Raw genomic sequence first — 6,000 nt, 5'->3', positions numbered from 1 at the left:
ATCCAATTTCCAGGGTAATGGGTAGGAATACCTCCTTTGACTTCAGTGACGGTAACAATGTGTAGTATCATTAAAAATAAAAAATCTTTACAAATGTGTTCTGGGTGAATACAGACCGATTGTTTGTTTATGTTGAATGAGCTCTAAAAGTGTTTTTGCAGCATTACTTGTGACTTATATTGATGCAAACAAATCAATATAAATCGTGGGTAAAAAAAAAAAGCACCATCACTTAGAGAGGTACTAAATTTCCAGACCACAGTATTCAGATTATGATTATTTATTGCCATTGTATGTAGATGAAAGGCTGTGGCGTTCCTTCCAGTTTCATTGCTTCGTGCCAGCTGAATTCTGCGAGAGGGATGGTGTTAGAAATGGAAGGCTACAGTAATGTTAACTATGCTGTTTCCCTCCAACATCCATTTTGTTCCAAAGAAACACTTGCCAGAGATTAAAATATTCAAGATGGCTGTTTTCTGCACCCTTTCTGCGAGCTCTACAGTTTTCCACGTTTCAAATATTTCGGCTCCCCGTCTTTATAAAGACAATTCATATTTTATTCCCTATCGTATCTGCCTCCCCAGTCATTAAATATTGGCGAAAGTTCAAAAGGGGTTGCTTAAAAACTGCTTTATTTCCCGCCCGGACACCGACGCAGCCCTCCGGACGCCGTTTCGGTCGGATGCCTCCCGTGTACCCCCGCTCGCCGGCCAAGGATGCGCGGCCGTCCCCGCAGCCCCCCGCGGCGGGACACGGCGGGTAGAGCGGACCGGCCCGGCCCTGCGCCGCCGCCGCCGCGGGAGGCGGGCCGGGGGGGCTCCGCGGCGGCTCCGCGCCCCGCACCTTGACTTCCGCGGGGGCCCCCGCCGTCCCCTCCCGGGCTGCCACTGAGCAGCTGCGGGGCGGGGCGGCCGATGGCAGCGCCGGGGGGGCCGGGGGGGTGGCGGGGGCGGTGGTTCCGCTGCCGCCGGCAGCTTCGCTGCGGGGAAGGGGCGGGGAGGGGGGGTCCCGGCTCCGCGCCGCCCCGCCCGCTGGCAGGAGGCAGCGGGAAGCCCCGGGGAGGGGGCGGCGCGGGTCCCCACGACTCCCACGCACAGGCCACCTCTCCCCTGGGGTTTCCCGTGGCGGGGGCAGGGTGGTCTTTTGTCCCCGCGTGTCCTCCCCCCCCCCAGAGTAAAGGCGGGGGCCGGGCGCACCAGCAGTAGGGTGCTCCCCCCAGCCCTCCATCCCGCCGGGCCGCCCGCGGCGGCGCCCCCCCAGCCCCCCATCCGCGATGTGCGGAGCCCCCGGAGCTGCCCCCGGCGGCTGCCCGGCCCGCAGCTCCGTGTCCCCGTCCCCGTCCCGTCGCCGGGCGAACAAAGAGCCGCGGCGCCTTGCGGGTTATTGGGATGGACCCTCTGCTTCGGGGCTCTCCCGGGCGTTTCGACGGGGTCTCTACCCCAGCTGCGTTAGAAATTGGTCGGTCGGCACAGATAAACATTAACGCTAGGATTTAAGTCGGTATTTGTTAAGAGGCCACTTGGAATGTGCCAAGTCTTTTCCCCAAAAGTACCAGATGATGCAGTCCCTTATTATACTGAGAACAGCGTTTATCCTAAACTGCGTATAGATAAATGGATTAACGTAAGAAACGGATGGTTTATCTGGGCACATTACACAGCTATGAGAAGCTTTTTTCATGGCTGAGAACTGAAAGCTTTGCTGACCTCGAAAAAATTTTTACTTCATGCAAAGAAAGCTTCGATTCCCTATCTTCTCCCAAAAATGTATCAGGTTTCCCGTTTTCCACAACCTTAATTGTAATTAGTTAGTGAGCAGATGGGATGAGGCACTTTCCATGCACGAGCATTCCACTTGTGCAAAATGAGTTTATCAAGCACTGTCTAAACGTCGCTTTATATTATTGAGCCTATGATGTGCATTTGAAGGAGCGTCCTCCTGCACACGGATCTCGGGAACACCGTATGGATGCTCACACGCCGCTTCTATTTTATCAGGTTTCCTGGCGTACTTTTGCAGACCGGCGTGCAACAACTGGAAGGTGCGTTAACAAACCTCCTAGGTCAGCAATAATCACCTCTATAAAACGCATCTGTGACTTGCTAAGGACAACAAGACTTGCTTTATGGGAACAGGACTTCTTGTCCGTCCTCCTGAAGTATCAGTTTGGTGAAGTGTAGCTTCTAAATTGTTACTGCCTTTCCAGCTATTGCTGCTTTACACTGACATGATCAATTTTTGTTGTTGATTCCTGTAAGCTCCTGATGCCTGCCTGGTAGCGAGGCAATCCCAGCACTGACAAACACAGATTTTACATTTTCTGTCCCCTGTGACGCTTTTGCTGGCTGCAGCGAATGCAGTGCCACCGGGCTGTATTCGTCCTTCCGCTGCAAACAACATGGAAACACCAAGAAAGGGGGATTTATCTAAATGACTCTAGTTAAAATAAAATTCTAGTGATCAGTAGGAGGTATTTATGGGTTAAGTGTTGCTAACGATAATAGGTGGGTGCTGCAGCGAGCTACACCTACCCTGATGCTAAGCACACGGCTGCCAGTTTTTTCAAAATGTTTTACCGAAATGTAAAAGATGCGGGTAATAGAACAAACAAAAAAAAATGCCAGGGAGCTGCTGCAGATACAGCACATCAACGATTTAGGGTTTATTACTTTCAAAAGATTCTTCGGTGTTTCTAAATACGCGTCTTTTCTGCGGTATCTTAGCTAGCGAGGGCCGTATCTTGTCGTCAATGGTAAATCAATGGCATAGCCTGACCTTTAAGAGGGCTATATCCTTTATTCGAAACAGGCGAGTTGAAAAGGAAGATGTGTGAAATGCAGCTTCACTGGGGAAAGAGGCATTTTTAATATGAATTCTGTTTTCTGTGAACTGTAAATAGATCCTCGCAGACTTCGCAGAAGTTGGTCTGGAAGGCAGCCGTGTCTCACACGACCGTGGCTCATTGGAACCAGCTCACGGGCTCAGATACTGCCAAGGTGCCAACTCCTAATTGATACGTTTAGGCGAAGGTCCCAACGTAATTGCTTTTAACATTCATTTATGCAAAGCGGCTTCGGGCGGGCAGGGCGAGCCCGGAGACGCAGCGCTGCCTGCCAGCGGGACCCGGGCCTGGAGACACCGCCTGCCCCGCGCCGGAGGGGCCGCGGTCCTGCCCGGCGGCGGCGCGGGGGGGAAACCCCGGGACAGGCTTCTGCCGGGTGCGAGCGCCGGGAAACCGCGCTGCCTTCCTCCTTCGGGGAGAGGAGCTGCCCTCTGTGCGCGTTGGCTCCTGCGCTCACGAGCAGTGGCGATAGCGGCGACAGTCGTACACAACAGTAATTATAATCGCACTTCTCGCAAATGGCATTTTCCTCCCCCCCGCGCTTCGGCTCCAGCCCCGGTTGTCCGATGGAGATACTGGAGTGCCGTAAAGGCAGAGCTTCCTGAAGCACTCCCTGATCGCTCGGCATCATCGCTAAATATCAGCACGCAGCTCAAATAAGGTGTTTTGCTCTATACCCTCACCGCGGGAACACGGGGTAAAGAAACTCCCGCAGACTCTCGACCCCGCCAGTGACGGCGGCCCCTTCTCTCCCGCCGACAACAGCGCTCGGGGTACTCGCACCGGCGCTGTGAGGAGAAGGACCCGCGGAGGGTGCCGCGCCCCTCCCCGGGGCTGGCGCGCAGGGACACGGCCCCGAGGCCTCCTCTCCTGACAGCCGCTGTGAGCGGCGCAGGCGTTCGCTGCCCGGGCGGGACCCTCCGGTGGTCCCCGCCAGGGCCCCGCTGCCCCCGGAGCGCATCCGCCCTCTCCGCGCAGGCACAAAACGACGGCGGGCCCGCGGGGAGAGGGAAGGCGGCCAAAAGGAAACCCGTCCCTGGGTGGGCTCGAACCACCAACCTTTCGGTTAACAGCCGAACGCGCTAACCGATTGCGCCACAGAGACTGCCGCGGTAAAGCAGCTGCTGCGGCATGTCTGGTTTGTTGTCTCCTCGCCCGCGTCCTGGCGACCTGCGGGCCACCGCGTACCAGAACTGAGCGTGTAAAACCCGGCCCCTGAACCATGAGCCTTGCGGAATGCTAAAAGAGGACCGAAAGAACAGTGAAAACGGCGGGTTTTCTTTTTCTAGCCAATATGAAAGACTAATTCCCAAAATCATTGCTCACAGCAGTGTTCTTTTCCTGGGGAATAAATTAACGAATCGGAATTAAAACAGCTTTTTCTCAGCTGCTGCTAATTTATCCATTACACATGCAAGCTACAATGTAATTCACAAATATCATTGCAAAATTGTCCTATTAATATTTTTAAAAGGTAATTTTAAGGGACTGCAGAGAACAGTTGGACTGTTTAAAACAGGCAGCACCCCTCTCCATGTATGTAGGTAAATTATATCTACCTTTCTAAGTGGCTGAAAACAACAGTGAAGAAAAGCTAACCTTCCTATTATCACTTTATCGAAACTTGCATCCCACATTACCTTACAATAAATTTACACCTATGGCTCCGCCAAGTACAAAATTTTCACGTCCAAACCTGAGCAAATGCTTTTCCCCTTTTCTTTCACAGACTGATACTGTTTGAACCTCTTTGCAGTCTTACAATATCAGTTGCTTCATGTTCTCCCTGTGGCCCCATGAATATCTGCCCCGACGGCCCTTCTGTCTGCTGGAAGCCATTGGAGTCGAGCAGGCACATGCTACCCACCACGCAAGGATGGGCGCTAGCTCCTTTCCAGGCAGATGCTGGGCACCTCCTGGTCGCTGCCCACTCAAGATCAAGAAGTCCCAGCTCACTCCTGAAACCAGAGATTCTGCAGCAGCAGGAGTAAGAGCTGTTACTCCAGCTCTCATGTTTTGCAGAAGACCTTGCTCTTAACACTCTAAGACATCATTCCTCAGCCCAGTGAGTAACTTTAAGCTGGCCATTTATTGTCCACAGCTCAGCTTTTCCATTTTTTCCAATACTTTGAAGAGAGCTACATAAATGTCAGCATTACCACAGTACTGCTCATTTTTTCCGTTGCATATTGTTGGTACCTTACTGACCAACATCTTTTAAAACGTGGAGGAGAAAGACAAGATATGCAAGCCCTCAACAGTAATTAAAATAATTATTTTAAAGATTGCTTTTGGGGCATCATGCCCACTGCGGCATGCTTTCCACCCAGACCCATTCTCAGTGTCAGAAGAATCAGTTCTCGGACTGGACCACTTCTATTTTCTCTGTGCAGGAGGACAAGCAAACAGTCCTATGATTTTATGCACAAACAAATGGGTATTTAGTGTAAACAGCAAGATTCCAGTCTGAACAAAGGCCTAAGCCATAGACCGGTACTGACGAACATTTGGGCATGGATTTTGGGCCCTGCAATGCTTTACTTTATACACAGAATATTGTCATTAGTTTTAATGAATGTAAACTTGACTATTTTCAAAATCGGTGTCTAGAGGCCAGATCTAAAAAGGGACTTCGCTATGCTGATGCTGAGCACAAGCTCTGACTTAGAGGTGTCTGAGAGAAACACAGGACCTGGCACTAGACATCCAAGGCCACCTATTCAACACGTCGGGCCAGTGAGAGTGCAGCAGGTGAGGTTACAGAGTCGCTTGGCACCTTTCCTCTAAGCATTCCTCCTCACTGAATCTCAGAGTCTTTCATTTAAAGTCTTACAATGTAAAAAAAATAATAAAAAGAACATACACAACAGGGAATGCTACCTCTTCAGCTTGAAACCCACAGATCAAAAGATCAGAACATGGATGACTTCTGCTGGCTGCTGAAGCACTAACCAGTGAGCCATCACACAGGAGAGCAACATTGTCCGTCACTACTCCATAAATGGAAAAGATTAGCTGTTTACCCTTAGGAGAAGGTTTCTGACTGGATCTTCAGAAGAAAGGAAAGGCCAAATGCTGTTTAAGGTGTTCAGAAACCAGAAGGGGATGCTACTTCAGATTAATCGTCCTCCCTATCAGTGTTTTGTTCTTTATTTCCG

General features: G+C 51.4%; 1 non-coding gene across 1 annotated transcript; it reads right to left on the bottom strand.

Moving 5' to 3' along the window:
* Nucleotides 1-3,873: 3,873 nt before the first annotated feature.
* Nucleotides 3,874-3,947, bottom strand: TRNAN-GUU (transfer RNA asparagine (anticodon GUU)). Its single transcript has one exon. It is a non-coding gene; the product is annotated as a tRNA-Asn (tRNA).
* Between the last annotated feature and the right edge of the window lie 2,053 nt (nt 3,948-6,000).

Source organism: Chroicocephalus ridibundus, chromosome 2 (genome assembly GCF_963924245.1).
Source record: "Chroicocephalus ridibundus chromosome 2, bChrRid1.1, whole genome shotgun sequence".
NCBI lineage: Eukaryota > Metazoa > Chordata > Aves > Charadriiformes > Laridae > Chroicocephalus > Chroicocephalus ridibundus.
This window is presented reverse-complemented; position numbering and strand designations above follow the sequence as displayed.